Source organism: Ornithorhynchus anatinus, chromosome 2 (assembly GCF_004115215.2).
Source record: "Ornithorhynchus anatinus isolate Pmale09 chromosome 2, mOrnAna1.pri.v4, whole genome shotgun sequence".
Classification (NCBI taxonomy): domain Eukaryota; kingdom Metazoa; phylum Chordata; class Mammalia; order Monotremata; family Ornithorhynchidae; genus Ornithorhynchus; species Ornithorhynchus anatinus.
The window spans coordinates 37,816,943-37,837,188 of NC_041729.1; the positions used below are offsets into that span (position 1 = coordinate 37,816,943).

Sequence of the window (20,246 nt, forward strand, 5' to 3'; positions counted from 1 at the left end):
GGGCTTAAGTCTAGAAAGGGGGGGGAGACAGACAACCAAACAAAATACAGGCATCAATATAAATACAATTATAGATATATACATATATACACAAGTGGTGTGGGGTGGGAGGGGGAGTAGAGCAAAGGGAGCAAGTCGGGGAGATATAGGGAGGGGAGGAGGAGCTGAGGAAAAGTGGGGCTTAGCCTGGGACATCACCTACTAGAGGGGCTTGGAAGGTGAAATAGGGCTGCTGCTTCCTGTTAGGATTTCTTTTGAAAAACCACAGTGACATACAACACTTTAAACTGAACATCAGTCATTGCATTAAAATACCAAAGTCACCATTTACTTGAATTATTATGGAGAGAAAAGCAAAGATTTATGCCAAAATATTGAGGCTGTTACAGCATTGGATAAGAAATGATAGGAAATTTTATATATAACCTATATATATATATATATAAACCTATAAACCTATATTCAACCTATATGTAACATCTATAATATATATCACTTTCCTGTCAGAATATACACACACACACATTTTTCCTCAGGGAGTGTGACTGTTGTGAAAGCTATGGAATGGGCCAAGAATCCTGAATTCAGTTTCTGTTGAACCCTGCATCCATTTTTAACTAACAACCTTACATGTTGCCTTGGTCTCCACAAATTGTAAAATGTTTGTATATATAACCACATAGGGTTGATATGAAGCTAAAAACCCTCAATACAGGTCACAGTTTAACATATCAACATCATTAAATCATATGATAATGTCTCATGAATGAAGGTAAGACACAAACCCCTAAAGAAACCTCAAAGAAACCTCCACCCACATGACAGCAACCTAAGCACTCTCTCTAACGGGCATGTCACAATCATTCCTATGGAAAGATGGCTGCTATGTATTCATTTGTCAATCACACTTGAAGAACTCCAAATCATTAATGATTTATTTGTGAAATGATTTACAACCTAATACAATGAATAAATGGAAGCTTAGTTGTGATGCTGAAAAGAATAGCTGAGAAACAAGTGACTTAATAGAAGCCTGGAGGCTGTTTAAACACCATCTTAAAGACCCACCTAAATGTGTGCCAAAGAACAAAAGAAAACATGTCAGCCAACAGAAATCTTGTGTGGTTGTCCTCACCCCTTCACATATGAAAAGTTCACTGGAGTGGGACTAGGAAAGCCAATTAAGAGTGGCAGATCAGGAGCAGACCAGAAATCAGGCAGGGCCAAAAGGAATTTGAAAGACACAATGCAAGGAATGGTAAGTAACAAGTAACAAAGGTTCTTTTAAAAACTTCAAAAGCCAGACATCCCTAGGAAAACAGAGGGAGCCACTTGATGGTCATGGAGTAGAAAGGTGTACCTTGGGGTGAAGAGTCGAAAGGCTCAAAGAATGTTTTAGTTTGATCTTTACTAAAGAAGACTTTAAAGAGTTTTCCACACCCAAATTGTGTTTTGGAGTTGTTGTCTTTTTTTGGTAGTAGATAGTTCAGAAAAACTGGGCCAAATTGTGGGGGTCATACAGGATGTTTTAGACTAAACTGATGAACTAGATGCAAACAATCAGGAGGTCTGGATGACATCCACCCAGGAAGCCTGAAAGAGCTCAGAGGGGAAATTGCCAAACTCCAGACCAAGGATTCTACTTATTGTTATAATTTGGTGCTATACTGGAAGACTAGGAGATAGCCAGTATAACACCCACCTAAATGAAGAGGTGTACTGGGAAACTATAGGCATGAATGCCTCATGCCTATACCGGCAAAATTAATAAGCTTGATCATACTTCACATTTAGGATCAGTAAACATTAGAAAAAGACAACCTGTTGTACTAATGTCCAAAACAGAACTTTTCTTCCCACCCAAACCCTGTCCTTCCCATGTCTTTCCCATCACTGTAGATAACATCACTATCCTGTCTCACAAACCCGTACCCTTGGTGTTATCCTAGACTCATCTCTCTCACATCTTCAATGTCAGCAAATCCCATCAATTCTACCTTCAGAAGCTCACCAAAATCCACCCTTTCCTTTTCACCCAAACTGCTACAATCCTGATCCAAGCACTTATTCTATCCCACTCTGACTTCTGCATTTGCCTCCTCACTAACCTCCCTGCCTCTCGCCTCTCCCTTACTCCAGTCCATACTTCACTCTACTGCCCGGCACGTACTTTCAAAACTCCATCCAGTCCACATTTCCCCACTCCTCAAGAATCTCCAGTGGTTTCCCATCAACCTCCACATCATAAAAAAACTTCTTTCCATCAGTTTACAGTCCCTTTAGACTGTAAACTCGTTGTGGGCAGGAAACATGTCTACCAACTCTATTGTACTGTACTCTCCCAAGCATTTAGTACAGGGCTGGGCCCACAGTAAGCACTAAATAAATAGCACTGATTGAATGGGAAAGACAGCAAGGTTTCTGAGAGGGGAAAAGATGCCTCCCTGGTCTTCTAAAATTCTGAGGAATCAACTAGAGGCATAGCTCCAAGGGATGAAGGGAGCCACTGCCCAGTACCGAAGGGGCCAAGTCAGTCTTCACTTCCACAGCTTTTTGAGCTGCCTGTATAACTGTGACTAGAATGACTACCTCTCTCAGCCCTTCTGTTGTCTCCTTGGAACCATAAGGGGAACCAAGATATCAGCTCTGATGTTCTTACCCCAGAAACGTACAAAGCGGCTCCTGGATCTGGATCGGGTTTCAGCACCTGGGTGATTCTTTTCATCACTTCTTAAATCTCTGGGCTCCAGGACCAGGCCAGAACCCACAGGGGACAAGCTACATGCTCAGCTCATTCTAGTCCCCCAAGACTGCCAGGGAGGGTGGTCTGAGGCCAAGGCACGAGCTGGGGGCTTCAGAGCTACGGTAGTGGTTGGGTCAACTTCACAGGACCAGTTTGGAAAGCCACCGCACTGCTTTCAAACCCAGAGTTGCTGCCATCTGCTGATTCGCTTGGCATGTCCTGAGCAGAGTCATTCATTCATTCAATAGTATTTATTGAGCACTTACTATGTGCAGAGCACTGTACTAAGCGCTTGGAATGTACAATTCGGCAACAGATACAGACAGTCCCTGCCCAATGATGGGCTCACAGTCTAATCGGGGGGGAAAGACAGCAAAGCAAAACAGAACAAAATAAAAACAAGACAACATTATCATGATAAATAGAATCAAGGGGACGTACATCTCATAAACAGAATAAATAGGGTAATAAATAATATATACAAATGAGGACAGTGCTGAAGGGAGGAGAAAGGGGGAGGGGGAGGAGCAGAGGATGGGGCGGGGAGGGGGAGCAGAGGGGAAGGGGGCTCAGCTGAGGGGAGGGGAAGGGGGAGGAGCAGAGGGTGGAGGAGGAGTAGAGGGTGGAGGGGGAGCAGAGGGAAAAGGGGGGAAGCTCAGTCTGGGAAGGCCTCTTGGAGGGGGTGAGCTCTCAGCAGATGCCACAGCCGCTGCTACTTGACTAGAGATGGCAGTGCTTAGAGCTGATCAAAATGGTGCAAAAACAGAGGGTAACTAAACTCTTTCCTTCAGAGTTGATAGACATGTTCCCTGCCCTCGACATGCTTAAATCTAGAGGGGGAGACAGACATAAAAACAAAGTACAGATACATGGACCTAAGTGCTATGGTGCTGAGGGTGGGATGAATACAGAGTACAAATCCAAGTGCAAGGATTTTTCCTTCCTGACAAGGACACTGGACAGGGAGTAGGGGTTATGAGGGCTTACTCAGGGAAGGTCTCTCAGCGAAGATGTGATTTAATAGAAAGCATCACGGGCTAGTGGAAAAAGGTCTGGGAGTCAGAGGAGCTGGGTCCTAATCCCTTATGTGCCATTTACCTGCTTGTGTGACCTTGGGAAAGTCATTTAACTTTTCTGGGCCTCAGTTCCCTCATCTGCAAAATGGGGATTCAAAATGTGTTCTCCTTCCTACTTAGAATTTGAGCCCCACATGGGATCTGATTTTCCGGAATCTACTTCAATGCTTAGTGCAGAGCTTGGGACATATTAAGTGCTTAATGAATACCACAATTTTAAAATTATTATTATTAGCATAATTATTAACAATAACGCTTTGAAGGTAGGGTGAGTGACGGTCTGATGGAAATGAGGGGGGGGAGGAGCTCAGGCCAGAGACAGGAGGTGGGCCAGGGGTTGGCAGTGAGATAGACGAGTTCAAGATATAGTAAGTTGGTGCTGAAGAAGCAAAGTGAGTGTGCTGGGTTGCAATAGGAAGTCAGCAAGGGAAGCTAGGAGGGGGCAAGGTGACTGAATGCTTTAAAGCCAATGGTCATGAATTTCTGTTTGATGAGGACATGGACAAGCAAACACAGGAGGTTCTTGAGGAGTGGGGAGGCCAACAAAGTGGCTGATGCAGTAGTCAAGGTGGGCTATAGGGTAAATGTTTGGATCAATATAGTAGCAGTTTGGATGCAGAAGAAAGGGCAGATTTTAATAATGTAAAGGTAGAACCGATAGGATTTGGTGACAGATTGCATATGTGGATTGAATGAGACATATAATTCCATGCTTACGGGCTTATGAGACCCTTAGAATGGTGGTGCTGTGTTCAGTGATGGGAAAGTCAGGGGGAGGACCGGGTTTGGGTGAGGTGAGTTCCTCCTCACCTTATCCTTCTTATCCCTTCTCCCCTCTTCTCCCCATTTTTCCTTCCTGACCCACATGAAGCTTCCTGTCATTCCCTGCTCAAAGTGAAAAGTTAGCACCCCTCAGGTCAATAATCATGTGGCTAGATGAGAACCAGTAAATGTATATTTAGAATTTCAAATGTCTTAGACTAAGTTCTTCACCAAAGGCTTGGAATTAAGGAGAATATACTATCACGATTTAAAAAACCCCCACAACTGGTTTAAAGGATACAAAACACACGACCACTTTTCAGGATGGAGGGGTGTAAATAATGAGTTCCCTTAGGGATCTGTTTTGAATAGATTCTCATGATATGACCTAGAAAAGAGATTGGTGAAATCTTCAGTTTATAGATGACACTAGGTTCTTTTGGATAGGGAAATTCCCTGAAGATAATGTCCCTACTACAAAGACTTTATAAAACTAAGTGAGTGGACTGAAAAATAGTAGATGAGTATCAGTGTGAGCAAGAGCAAGATAACACATCTGAGGGGGAAAAACAAATTACAAATACAGGATGATGACCTAGAGCTTATTAGTCATAACACACAAGGAAAAGCTCTTGGAGTCAATTTTGACTATTCTTTTAAATCACTCGTCCAGTGAAGACCAAAAGGGCTAACTGAATGTATACTTGGGCATCATCAGAAAACGTTGACAAAACAAAAGGCATAATACTGCCATTATATAAAACCACAGTATACCCATATCTGACACACAGTATATCACTCTGGCTGTGGCTCCTCAGGAGGAAATAAGATGGAGATGGCAAAGAGAAAAAACAACCAAGTAAATTGGCGGCAATGGAGCAACACTTTGGAGGATGTACTGAAATAGACAGGACTCTGGCCTGGAATGACTCAGGCTGAGAGGGAACATTCTACTTGAACCATATATAACCATATGGGGTATTGGCAGGGTAAACATGGAAGCTTGTTTCCCCAAATCCCACAACACCAGGATGAAGGGACACCCACTGTAGCTTGAGAATGACAGGCATAAAACAAAAAAAGCACACATTTCTTCACCCAGCAGGCAACAGCATATGGAATTAGGTAACATAGGACATAGTGCTTCAGGCCAAGTATATTGCAGGGTCAAGAGGGGTTTAAGGAATGCAGAAGGGTAAAGTCAGTATATCCTTAAACACTTGGGTCAGTGCCAAAAAGGGCACCCATCAGAAAATACACAATACACACAATCTCACCCGCATAGCACTTATGTATATTTGTATATATCTATAATTATATTTATTTATATTGATGCCTGTTAACTTGTTTTGATGTCTGTCTCCCCCCCCCCCAGACTGTAAGCCCATTGTGGGCAGGTATTGTCTCTATTGCTGAATTATACTTTCCAAGCACTTAGTACAGTGTTCTGCATGTAGTAAGTGCTCAATAAATATGATATACGATTGAATGAATGAATAAATGAACAGTACCTCCTAGCATCTTACTATGACCACTGGTGAGGGAATGCTGGACTTCATGAACCACTGACAATAGCCACTAATGGTGCCCACTATTTTCTTTCAACTAAGAAAATGGGATACTACAACTTTTTCTCCAATCCCACAGACAATATAACCCTACACACACACACATCCTTCCACTTCCCCTCACAATTACACAACCTATCTCTGCTTAATGGGTCTCCTCCTGATTGCAGCACTTTGCCAGGTTCCTGGCGAAGTTATGAGAGGACTAAGCTTTCTCCTCTTCCTTCCTGTTATTATGGCTGTCTCCAAGGGCTTGCAGAAAACCTACACAGAGGCCACACATGACCCATGGATTTGACGTGTTTCTTTTATCAATTACCCCTTTTAGTTAGTGTGCTAATGAGCTATCAAAAGTTATTGATCGCATGATTTAGTACAGTCTATTAACATGGGTTGCCTACAGAGCCTGAAGAAAGTGTTAGAAAAATAGAGTGGAAACCTGTTTGTCTTGAAATTCTGAGATGCTTCAATATATCTTCTGAGATTTTCAAACAATACTTCAATATGGTAGAAATGTTAAATTTTCCATTTTACCATAATTTCTAACACTTATAAGGCTACCAATCTGTAGACTGTTTCAGCCCACCTACACTACACATTTTAATTAGGCAGTAATTCATCATCAATAATCACCACACATTTTCCATGGATCACTGCCGTGTATTTCCTACTTTATACTCTTATTGGCAGAATGAAAATAAAGAAGAATAAACAGGGTAAAATTAACTTCACAAAAGGAAAAGGTGAAAGGCAGGTTATTCAACAACTCATCACCCTTTACTGCACTGCTGTAATAGGTTTGTCTAATTAACCTCTGTGCCCAACAAGATCCCACCCTGCCTGATGCATGGCTATCCTTCAAGGTTTTCAAACTATCTTCTAAGGAAGCTTTCCCTTTCTACTACCCTTTTTGAACTGTGGAATTTTCCAACACTTGCCGCCTTTAAAAGAGCACCTGCTAAGTGAGATGGGTCTGTGCATTTTTGCTCCAGAAGGCATGCCACTCACACCTGATAAAGCATTAAGAAAGCATTAAGAAATTCTCCCAGCTCTAAAGTGATGCCCACCCCATGCCCCTGCGGCTTCTATGGAAGAGAACGTCACCATATTAGGCTGGAGACCTGCGCAAGTCCAATTCCAGGGGCCAATCAAGACAGTGTGGGGGGAGGAGGGGAGAGGAGAAGAGGAGAAGTGAAGAGGGGTCAGAGCTGGAAACACTTTTCCCATGTTCCTCTGTCCAAAATCCCTGTTGAAGCCCACATATTGCAAGGCCAGCACAAATTCTGGACAGTAACAGGCACACTCCAAAGGTATCTTTTAAGAAGCAGATTACCCAAAAACATACTTTGAGTGCAGCCCGACAAAATCCCCTAACATCCTTTTTTTTTTTTTTCAAAACCAAAAGTTGCTAAAATCACCGAGAACGCAGCGTTGCCCAGTGGACAGAGCACAGGTCTGGGAGTCAGAAGGAACTGGGCTCTAGTCTCAGCTCCACTACTTGCTTGCTGTGTGATCTCAGGCAAGTCACTTTACTTCTCTGGGCCTCAGTTACTTCACCTGTAAAATGGGGATTAAGAATGTGAAGCAGCATGGTTCAGTGGAAAGAGCCTGGGCTTCGGAGTCAGAGGTCATGGGTTCGACTCCCGGCTCTGCCACTCGTCAGCTCTGTGATTGTGGGCAAGTCACTTCACTTCTCTGTGCCTCAGTTACCTCATCTGTAAAATGGGGATTAACTGTGAGCCCTAAGTGGGACAACCTGTTTACCCTGTATCTACCCCAGCGCTTAGAACAGTGCTCTGAACATAGTAAGCGCTTAACAAATACCAACATTATTATTATGTGGGACAGGGATTGTGTCCAACCTGATTATCTTGTTTCTATACCAGTGCTTAGAACTGTGTATGGCACGTAATAAGCACTTAACAAAATCCCATTAAAAAAAGAAAAGAAATCAAAGTAAAGTTTATCCGAGCAAACATTTCAGTCAGAAAGGGTGAAAAAACCTCCAGTAGGTACAGTATTTTGCTGTGAATACTGGTGCTCAACCCTGTTGGACTCAACATCCCCACTGATCTCTTCACTCAGACAGGGAGATGGAGAAACGCCCAGGGTTGATAGGAAACTATTTAACCCTTTCATCTTTAGTATTTATTACAATTGTATTTATTAAGTCCTTACTATGTGTCACGCACTGTTCTAAGCACTGCGGTAGATACAAGTTCAGGTCCAACAGAGTCCCTGTTCTACATGGAGCTCATGGCCTAAGCAGGAAGGAGAACAAGTTTTGAATCCCTATTTTACATTTGAGGAAACTGAGGCCCACAGAAGTTAAGTGACTTGCCCAAGATCACACACCGGGCAACTGGCAGAGACAGTATTAAAACCCAGATCCTCTAACTCCCAGGACTTTTTCCACCATGTTTCCTGATACTGACAGGGTTTCCTTTTCTTCAATCAATAGAGCCCACACCTCACTTTAATTTTGTTATCGGGTACAGCGGCACTGGCAGTTGGTTTATTTCATTTGCATTTCCCTGGGGTGCCTTTCATGGTGCTGCCCTTTAGTATACCTCCTACATTCACTCTCACCCCTTTACCTCACTAAAATGGCTGCAGAATACATCTGTTATCCTGAAATGGTTCCAATAATGATTAAAAGATTTTTTCCTGCTCTAGAGGTCTTAGTGAGCCATCTATAATCCTAATACTTAATTTTCCTTACCCTTTCAACAGGACATTTTTCTCCATTTATCTAATCTGATGTTGATAGTTGCTGGGCATTTTTAAGCTGCCGTGATTCATCAGCAATGTAGTGGATTGCCATCAAAAGTACATGACTTTCACTTGGCTAGTGGATGTGGGTTTTGACATTTAACTGAAGTCAACTGATGACAACAGCCAAATCCTAGAAAACGGTTTGGTGATAGGCTATGTGAAACAGCTATTATGTAAAGTGTGACTGGTTAACATACACATTATAAGCGGGGAATGTATACGCTAAATCTGTTGCACTCTCCCAAGCACTCTGCAGAGTGCTCTGCAAATAGTAAGTGCTCAATAAATACCATTGCTTGATTGATACAGTGGTTCTCAGAAAAATCGGGTAATCCAGTGGTCTTAGAACCAAGGAAGAAAAATCCAGACGGGTTCTTATTTCATAAGTACATGTTTCTAAGTATTAAAGTTATTGGAAGGGGTCAAATTCTCATAGAGAAACACCAGGTGCTGGCTCTTATTTGGATAATGTGCATTATGCAATGGCAAGGTTAATGGTGAGCATTTCTGCAGAATTTACTGTAACAGATTTGCAAAAGCTCTGCTGTGAATACTGGTGAATCATTCTTCCAGGAATTATCACCCTGAATAGGTTCTGAACTGAAAATATCATTAAGTGTTATTTAATTTTAAAAGCCTCATCTTTCCAAAGATAGATTTTCCAAATGAACCTCATTCTCCTCTTAAATTTCTCACATTTTTTTCACTGGCTTAGGCTTTTAGGAGTAGGCCTTCTGTGACAAAATGACAATCCTGACTGTATTACATACCCAATCCAAACTGGAAATCACCTTCACAGTAATTGCATATGGTGGTCATCCTGATTTTAGAGTTCACTTTCACATGAAGGTATCAACACATGCTCCGAACAAAGCCATGAGACAAAGTAAATTCATTCCACTGACCGGCTCATCTTCCTGCAGAAACACCCTGGGCATGTCACTCCCCGTCTTAAAAACCTCCAGTGGTTGCCTATTAACCTCCGCATAAAGCAAAAACTTCTCACTCTAGGCTTCAAGGCTCTCCATCACCTTGCCCCCTCCCACCTCTCCTCCCTTCTCTCTTTCTACTCCCCACCCTGCATGCTCCGCTCCTCCGCCGCCCACCTCCTCACCATCCCCCATTCTCGCCTATCCCGCCATCGACCTCTGGGCCACGTCCTCCCGCAGTCCTGGAATGCCCTCCCTCCTCACCTCCACCAAACTCATTCTCTTCCCCTCTTCAAAGCCCTACTTAGAGCTCACCTCCTCCAAGAGGCCTTCCCAGACTGAGCTTCCCCTTTTCCCTTTGCTCCCTCTGCTCCCCCTCTACCCCCCGCCGCTAAGCCCTCTTTACCCCCTTTCCCTCTGCTCCTCCCCCTCAGCACTGTGCATGTCCGCTCAATTGTATATATTTTATTACCCTATTTATTTTGTTAATGAGATGTACATCACCTTGATTCTATTTATTGCTATTGTTTTAATGAGACATTCATCCCCTTGATTCTATTTATTGCTATTGTTCTTGTCTGTCTGTCTCCCCCAATTGTAAGCCCGTCAATGGGCAGTGACTATCTGTTGCCGATTTGTACATTCCAAGCACTTAGTACAGTGCTCTGCACATAGTAAACGCTCAATAAATACTATTGAATGCATGAATAAATGAATGAAAGTAAGCCCCAACTGCTATATAATAATAATGATAGTATTTGTTAATAATAATAATACTGATGTTGATATTTGTTAAGCGCTTACTATGTGCAGAGTACTGTTCTAAGCGCTGGGGTAGATACAGGGTAATCAGGTTGTCCCACGTGAGGCGCACAGTTAATCCCCATTTTACAGATGAGGGAACTGAGGCACAGAGAAGTGAAGTGACTTGCCCAAAGTCACCCAGCTGACAAGTGGCAGAGCTGGGATTCGAACTCATGACCTCTGACTCCCAAGCCCGGGTTCTTTCCACTGAGCCACACTGCTTCTCCAGTTAAGCACTTAACTATGTGCCAGGCACTGTACTAAGCTCTGGGGGTGGATACAAGCCAAATAGGGTTGGACACAGAGTAATGCATACTGTGCAAATACCCACACCAACACTACCGGAGATCAGTGTGGTCCAAACCCAGTGATGCTATCTATCCATCGATACCCACTCCCTTGGAGAACTCATTTGCTCCCACGGATTCAAGTAGCATCTGTATGGGGGATGATTCCCCAATCTACAGCTCCATCCCTTCCCTCTCTTCTCTCTAGCCTTCAAGACATCTCTACCTGGATGTCCCACTGTCACTTCAAACAGAACTGCTTATCTTCACAACCAAACCTGTCCTGACTCTGTCTATCCCATAAATGTAGACAATACCATTATTCTCCCTATCTCCCAAGCCCAAAACCTTGGCATTGTCCTTGACTCATACCTCTCTCATTCAACCCATATATGCAATGTGGTACCAAATCCTAACAGTTCTACCCTGGCAACTTTACTAAAATCCTCCATTTCCTCTCTGTCCAAACTGCATCTGCCTGCTCACTGACCTCTCAGCCTCCTGTCTCTTCCCACTCCAGTCCATACTTCACTTCGCTGCCCATATCACTTTTCTAAAAAAGTTCAGTCCCTGTCTCCTCACTTCTCAAGAACCTCCAATGCTTGCCCATTCACTTCTGCATCAAACAGAAACTCCTTATCGTTGGCTTTGAAGCACTCAATCAGATCAATCCCTCCTACCCTTACTCATTCATCTCCTACTCAAGCCCAGCTCGCACACTTTGTTCCTCTAGTGTCAGTTTACTCACTCTGCCCCATCTTATCACTCTCACTGCCAACCCCCTACCCACTATCCTCCCCCTAGTCTGGAACTTTCTCCTCCTCCGAATACAGATATACACTTTCAAACCTTTATCATCGTCACATTTTGTCCAAGAGGCCTTCCCCAATTAATCCCTCTTTTCCCCCAATTCCTTTCCCATCTGCGTTCACCTATGCACTTGCATCTGTGACCTTTGTACATTTGATATTCACCCCACCCACAGCACTTATATACCTATCTATACATCATGTACTATAAATCATTTATTTATTCATTCAATCGTATTTATTGAGCACTTACTGTGTACCGAGCACTATACTAAATACTTGGGAGAGTACACTAGAAGAATAAACAGACACATTCCCTGCCCACAATGAGCTTTCAGTCTGGCGGGGGGGGGGGAGAGACATTAATATAAATAACAGATATTATAATAAATTACAGATATATTAATATCTTTCTCTCCCTATAGACTGCATGCTCCTTATGGGCAGGGGCCATGTCTGTCAACTCTGCTATAATGTACTCTTCCAAACACTTAGTTCTGTGGTCTGCACAAAGTAAGTGCTCAATAAATACTACTGATAATGATGATGATGATGATGATGATAAATTGACCAAAGAACCACATTAAAATTTACTGGGTTCAAAGGCCGGGCCCAAATCCAACTGACTATCACCAGACTCTGAATTGAAAGGCCTTCAATAATAATAATAATAATAACAATAATGATGGTGCATGTTAAGCACTTCCTATGTGCCAAGCACTGTTCTAAGCACTGGAGTAGATACACATAAATCAGGTTGGACACAATCCTTGTCCCACATGAGATTTACGTATTTAATCCCCATACTTTACAGATGAGGTAATTGAGGCAAGGAGAAGTTAAGTGACTTGCCCAGGGTCCCAGAGCAGACATGTGGTGGTGCCTATTATTATTATTATTATTATTATTAATGAAGAGAAACAGTGTGCCTAATGGATAGAGCATAGGCCTCTGAGTCAGAAGGACTTGGGTTCTAATCCTGGCTCTGCCACTTGTCTTCTGGGTGATCTTGGGCAAGTCACTTCATTTCTCTTTGCCTCAGGTATCTCATCTGTAAAATGGGGATTAAGACGAAGTCCCACGTGGGACAATGACTGTGTCCAACCTGATGATCTTATACCTGCCCCAGCGCTTAGAACATTGTCTGGCACATAATATGCACTTAAATACCAAAAAAAAAAAAAAAATTATGGCATTTGTTAGGTGTTTACTATGTGTCAAGAACTGTTCTAAGGGCTGGGGTAGATACTGATTGGACATAGTCCCTGTGCCACAAGGGGCTCAGAGTCTAAGTAGGAGGGAGAAGAGGTAGTTTAATCCCCATTTTACAGTTGGGGAAACTGAGGCACGGAGAAATTAAATGACTTGCTCAAGGTCACAAAGCAAAGCAATTGCCAGAGCCAATTAATACATCTGGACAAAATTCTTTATCAACAGCGAAGCCTGCAAAGTTTGAACTCAGTTTTGCTATCCTGGCAACACTATAGGATGATCTTTAGATTCAAAGATGATGCCGCTGACAGTGAGACTGTATCCAAGGGTCCTGAATGTCAAGATGAGAACCGGTTCTCTACTTGCATCCTGGGCCCATGGAAATACAGTAGCGTATCTTTTCTGGTCACTGGGGGAGAGACCTGCTCCATCACAAATGGTTAAGAGGTGAAAGGTACATTCTACAGTCAGCAAGATATACATGTGAGTTGTTTTTGCAATAGCTGTCATGGTTTGCAGATAATAATAATAATGGTACTTGTTAAGTGCTTACTATGTGTCAAACATTGTACTAAGTGTTGGAGCAGATTCAAAATAATCAGGTTCCACATGAGGCTCACAGTCAAAGTCAGAGGGAAAACAGGTATTGAATTCCCATTCTGTAGATGAGGGAAATGAGCCATAGAGAAGTAAAGTAACTTTGCCCAAGGTCACACAGCACATAAGTGGCAGAGTCAGGACTGGAATCCAGCCCTCTGACTCTCATGGCCCATGCTCTTTTCACTAGGCAATGCTGCTTCTCTAAAATAAATGATAATCACGGTATATGTTGAGCACTTACTGTGTGTCAAGCACTGTACTAAGCACTGGCGTAGATACAGGACAATTAGGTCTCACATGAGTCTCAGCCTAAGTTGGAAGGAGAACAGGCATTGCATCCCCATTTTTCAGATGAGGGAACTGAGGCACAGAGAAGTTAAGTGATTTGCCCAAGGTTACATAACAGAGAAGCGGTGGAGCCAGAATTAGAACCCAACTCAGATCCTCCAACTCCTAGGCCCAGGCTCTGGCCACCAGTCCATGCTGCTCCTGCGCTGCAGATCTATTACTTTCACAGGTCACCCTGTAGAAAGGCTAACCCAGTCAAATACTTGAAAATCCCACATGACATGAAATAAGGTGAAAAAGTTCAATCAATGGCATTCGCTGAGCACTGACTACTCACAAAGCACTACACTAGCAAAGCATGAACTGTATTGTACTCTCCCAAGTGCCTAGTATGTGGAGATGCAGCATGGTGTAGTGGATAGAGCACGGGCCTGGGAGTCAGAAGGTCATGGGTTGTAATTCCAGCTCTGCCATTTGTCTTCTGTGTGACCCTGGGCAAGTGACTTCACTTCTCTGGGCCTCAGTTACCTCATCTGTAAAATGAGAATTGAAACTGTGAACCCCACATGGTACAAGGACTGTGCCCAACCCGATTTGCTTGTATCCAACCCAGCGCTTAGTATAGTGTCTGGCGCATACTAAGTACTTAACAAATACCATATTATGATTATTGGTAGACACGACTCTTGCCCTCAAGAAGCTTACACCTGAGACCCTTAAATATAGTCCAGGATGGGGAGTTGGTGCTTGGACCACTGTAAAAAAAAAAAAAAAACAAAAAATAATTCTATTGGAGAGGCGAATGAGAAGAATGGAACGCAGTAAACTGCTTAAACAACTGTTAAGCAGTGAAAAGGACTGCCATGCTTGGTAGGGCTAGATGAGGGATTTCAAGGACCGACTGATGCTAAGCAAGAAAAACTCTCCATCGTGGTGGACAGCTGGGAACCAACTGCCAAAGACTGAGCAGGCCTGTATGTGCATCCAGGCCCTGGATAGCTCTGTCTCAACAAAGCAAGTGCACCTTTAACTGTCAGAGTTTTCTTTGACACAAATAGCTAATGGAACATAGACCTATAAGGTTTTAAAACTGGCCAATGGGTGAAATTGGTTCAAATTCTGTTCCATTCCTCAACAGCACAGAAAGCACAGGCTTAAAACCAGGTGTTTGTACGAGTCATTTTAAATTCACTAAGACCATGTTCCACTTCAAATTAGTTATCTGATAAGATGTGTTTCAAATTCTCAAGCTAGCACTTCCCTGAAAGTTCAAATGTGCCATCATTCCTATTCTATTCAAACTAAATACTCCTAAAACCACAACTTAGAAGGTATTCGACTGACCAAGAGGGAAATAGCAGATTGATTAATGGTTCTTCTGTAGTCTCTGCACATTCCTAACCAAGTTACATTTTGCTTAAGTAGCGAATGCAGGGTTTGTTTTGTATGACTCCCTCCAGAGTAGGGGGAAAAATAAAAGTGGACATTGATACAGGTCAATATTTTATTTGGGGAGTAATTTCGGGGGGAGGTGCCTGGAAGATTTTGTACCTGCTTCTCAGGCTGTTTTCCTCAACATGATCAACAGTATTAGTACAAAATTGGTAGTGAAAATGCAGGATTAACTGTGGTGTCACTCTCTAGAGCCCTGGGGAGGCATGGTGGACACATGGTTGGCTCTAGGAGGGAATCATTTGCTTTTCTTCCATCTCAGCCCCACAACACCTATGTGCATATCTGCAATTGATTTATATTGATGTCTGACTCCCCCCAATTCGGTGTGGGCAGGGAATGTGCCTGTATATTGTTGTATTTACTCTTCCAAGCGCTAAGTATAGTGCTCTGCCCACAGTAAGCACTCAATAAATACGACTGAATGAACTGAAGATATTATAGGAATACTCCATGAAGAGATGAAGAAGAAAAAGCATACTGCCCGTCATGCGGATTTAAGTCAGCGCCTCTCCTGTTTGAAAGGCAGAACTGACTGAAAAGCTTTTAGACAGTGACCCTAGATGCTAACAGACAGGGCAGAGATGATTCCAGAGAGGCAAAACCAGAGCTTTTCAAAAACTTCTCTCTCTCCTCTCCCTCTAGGCAGCACTGCGTATATGCAATTAGACAACCTTCATGTGGTGGGCCAGGGACCACAAGAAATTTTCATTTACGTAAGGTCTGAAATTAGAATGCCAGAAGGCACCAAAGACTCTGTGTGCTGTACACACTCTAAGCAAAATGCAGACCTTTTGGGGGAAATGATTCTGAGATTGTTTGGAAATTCTGAAATGAAAGGATCCTGACAATTTCCCATAAAAAGGAGATCTTTTAGCTTCAGATTTCTCCAGGCTCTAAAGAACTAAAGAGGCAGGTTTTGCTATGTAAAACAGTGAACAAAAGGGTGGCTGCGGTTCTTATGCTCCCCACCCTCGATGAAGCATGATGTTACGACCACAATTTACTCCTGTTGCTAGGTTATAATGCAAAATGGAAAAGGGAAAACAAATTATAGACTTAGCAAAGGAGCAAGAATTTTAAAAGAACAGCATTGAAAATAAAATGAAAAAACACTTCAATGGTCACACGAAAAGAATTAAGAAGGTACAAAAAGGAAATGCAGTGTAAGAGGAAAGTGGAAAATTTGAAAAGCTCCAAAGTAAAATTGTAACTGCTGCATGCATAGGCTGAGGAGACTTCAAGTTGCCCAGCTAAAGCTTCAGGTTCCCAAAATGCAAAAATAAAATATAAAATTCAATGCAAACATGAAAATACAAAACAAAAGTTTCACTCGCTACAAAATTTAGTTGTCTGCCCTTGACTTCGACCTCATTCATTCATTTGTTCATTCAATCGTAATTACTGAATGCTTACTGAGTGCAGAGCACTGTACTAAGTGCTTGGAAAGTACAAATCAGCAATAGAGAGATAAAGAATTCCTGCCCATAACGGGCTTACAGCCTAGAAGCGGGAAGACAGACATCAAAACAAGTAAACAGGCATCAATAGAAATAAATAGAATTATAGATATATACACACAACAAAATAAGTAAACAGGCTCCAGTATAAATGAACAGAATTATAGATATATACATATATACCTAAGTGCTGTGGGGCGGGAAGAAGGGGGAAGAGCAAAGGGAGCAGGTTGAGGTGACGCAGAAGGGAGGGGGAGCTGAGATTCCTCCTCTCAGATACCCACCAATTCCCTGCATTTCCAAGTCAGAGTACATCAGTCAGTTAATTGCATTGTCCTGTGTGCAGAGCACTGTACTAAGAGCTTGGGATAGTACAATATAACAATATATCAGAAATATTCCCTGCCTACAGTGAGCTTGTAGTCTAGAGGAGGAGACAGACATTGATATAAGTAAATATATTACAGATACACACATAAGAGCTATGGGAACAAGGGAACATGTCAGGATGACACAGAAGGGAGTGGGACAAAAATAAATGAGGACTTAGTCAGGGAAGTCCTCTTGGAGGAGATGTGCCTTCAATAAGGCTTTGAAGAGGGGGGAAGAGTAATTGTCTCTTGGATATGAGGAGGGAGGGCATTCCAGGTCAGAGGAAGGACATGGGCGAGAGGTCAGCAACAAAAAAGATGGAGAGGTACAGTGAGAAGGTTAGCAGTAGAGGAGCAATGTGAACATGGTCTAGTAGAAAGAACATGGGCCTGGGAGTCAGAGGTCCTGCATTTTAATGCTGGTTCAGCTACGTGTCTGCTCTGTGACCTTGGGCAAGTCAGTTAACCTCTCTGGGCCTCTGTTACTTCATCCATAAAATGGGGATTAAATCCTACTCCCTCCTACTTAGATTGTGAGTCCCATGTGGGACAGGTATAGTGTCCAACCTGATTAACTTGTATCTACCCCAGCACTGAAAACAGTGCTGAGCACATAAGCGCTTAACAACTACTATGATTACTATTATTATTATTAGGGTAGAATGCTGTCTAGTACAAGTGTCCTGATATGTCAAGTAGAGTGGGCAGAATTACTAATGGAAGTCATGAGAGTAGACCTCTGATTTGGCTTGAGGAAGGCTGTAGGTGGTGAGCCAAACACACCCGGGGGAACAGAAAGTCCTACTGGATTCAGATTGTTCTGCCTACCCTATTCCCCTACATCAATTCCATTTTACGCCAAGTTACACTGGTCAGTCCAGGCCATTTTAAGCAGCTGTCTACCTGCCAGGTGGCATTTAAAAGATTCATGCTTACATTCAAAATTCTGGGTCTGCTCAAAGTTTAATATTTAAGTTTTAATCAGATGTCTGGACAGGCTGAGCTCCAGATTTCCCAGTACCTGTCGGGCTTCACAGGACCAAGCCTCCTGTGGGATTTGAGGTTCTGACCCACCACCAAAAACGCCTAAGGCGGGACAGATGAGAGTCCCATTCTGGGCTGAGCTGGCCCAAAGAAACCCTTAATAATAATAATAATGTTGGTATTTGTTAAGCGCTTACTATGTGCCGAGCACTGTTCTAAGCACTGGGGTAGACACAGGGGAATCAGGTTGTCCCACGTGGGGCTCACAGTCTTAATCCTCATTTTACAGATTAGGTAACTGAGGCACCGAGAAGTTAAGTGACTTGCCCAAAGTCACACAGCTGACAAGTGGCCGAGCAGGGATTCGAACCCATGATCTCTGACTCCAAAGCCCGTGCTCTTTCCACTGAGCCACGCTGCTTCACAACCCTTCAGTTGTGGTGGTGATGGCTGCTGGGCCTGCTGCTGAAGAGAGCAAAAGAAGTCTACTCTACCACTGGAAGGGCTTATCCTGAGCTGGGCATCTGCCATCACCACCCAGGCCCAAGGTTGGTGAGACCCACTCGACTGCCAAGGGCAGGAGGACGACGCATGGCTCTCCGCTGCCACAGTCCAGACCAACCCCTGCAGGGAGCCCTGCTGGTAGAGAATCAGCGTGGCAGAGTGGATAGAGCATGGGCCTGGGAGTCAGAAGGTCATGAGTTCTAACTCCAACTCCACCACTTCTCTGCTGAATGACTTGCCCAACCAAGGTCACACAGTGGACAAGTGGCGGAGCTGGGATTACTTCACTTCTCTGGGCCTCAGTTACCTTGTCCGTAAAATGGAGATTGAAATTAAGAGCCCCACATGTGTCCAACCTGATTTGCTTGTATCCACCCCAGAGCTTAGTCCGACTGACAAAGAGTAAGCGCTTACTATTATTATTACTACTGCTATGGAGCAGGAGTAGAAGTGTGCATGTGTGTGTGTGCTGTGTTTGCGCATGTGTGTATGCGGACCAGTATGTGTGTAGGCCCATTTTTTTGGGTCACCCTCATCTCCTGTCATCCCCTATCCCCCACTTTTTCTTCTCTGCTTCTTTTTCTCTTTTTCTCTTCTGCTTTCCTGAATTATCTTCCTTTTTGTCTGCCCTACCCCCGGCCCAAACAGACCTTGCAAAAGCTTGATCTCCTCAGTCTAGTTTAAACCCAAACCAGGCCTAGGCTAGGTATGACTAGGTGGTGAAGTTTTGATTAATGCACAGTTCTAGGCTAGGAGTCACGGTTTGGGTAGTCTTTGTCCTTCAACAGTACCAAAGGCACTGCTAAAGAATCTCAGACCTACTATACACAGTTCTCCAATAACATGGGCGTTAGGATCTTGTGAAACCCTATATTATGGAAAACTCATGTGGTAGTATTCCTTAGGTCCAACACTCCACCCCTCCCCTTTTACTCCTCCCCCCCAACACACACGAGCCCACACATATGTGCTCGCACAAGGTTTCCTCCGACAACTTGCGCTGTAGCCAAACAGGCTTATGTTGTTCGACACATGCTCCATAACTCCCGAACTGTATTCTCACCAAAATGCATAGTCATAGTCATAACATATGTTACGGCAGAACTCTTGGTGTGTAACTTTGCAGAGATAACACCTTCTTGACCAAGTTAAAAGATGAAAATGAACAGCTGGATGCACACCAAACTAAGTTCTGTAGGGGACTAACCTTTTCCTCTCAGTTGACCAGTAAGTCAGAGAACTAGAATCTATGATCCTTGGATTGGAGAGAATTACATTTTTGTTGAAGCACACTTGAGCAATGCTGACTACTATTTCCGGGAACAGCCTCGTTTGATTTTTTTTTTCCTTTTATCTTTTCCCCTTTTGCACCTTTACTAAGGAAATACTCTGTTTGAATTCTGTAAAAAAAGCAGCAGGATAAGAATATAGGCAGTATTACATCCTCGGCTGCCCCGTCTCTGCTTTTCTAAGAGAACCAAGTGAAAGTCAAAAGCAAGATTAAGTGTCTTCGAAAGCAGAGGAGGCCATTCCATTTGAAACATGAAACTCTGAACACTGAAGTGGTATGTCGACCTTATGGCAGCCTAGTGATCTTAAAAAAATTACTATCCACAGAAGAG

The 20,246-nt window shown here is 43.2% G+C and overlaps 1 protein-coding gene across 1 annotated transcript in view; it reads right to left on the reverse strand.

The window, feature by feature from the left end:
* FOXK1 (forkhead box K1) overlaps positions 1–20,246 on the reverse strand; it is a 107,204-nt gene that overhangs the window by 41,500 nt on the left and 45,458 nt on the right. The window lies entirely within an intron of this gene.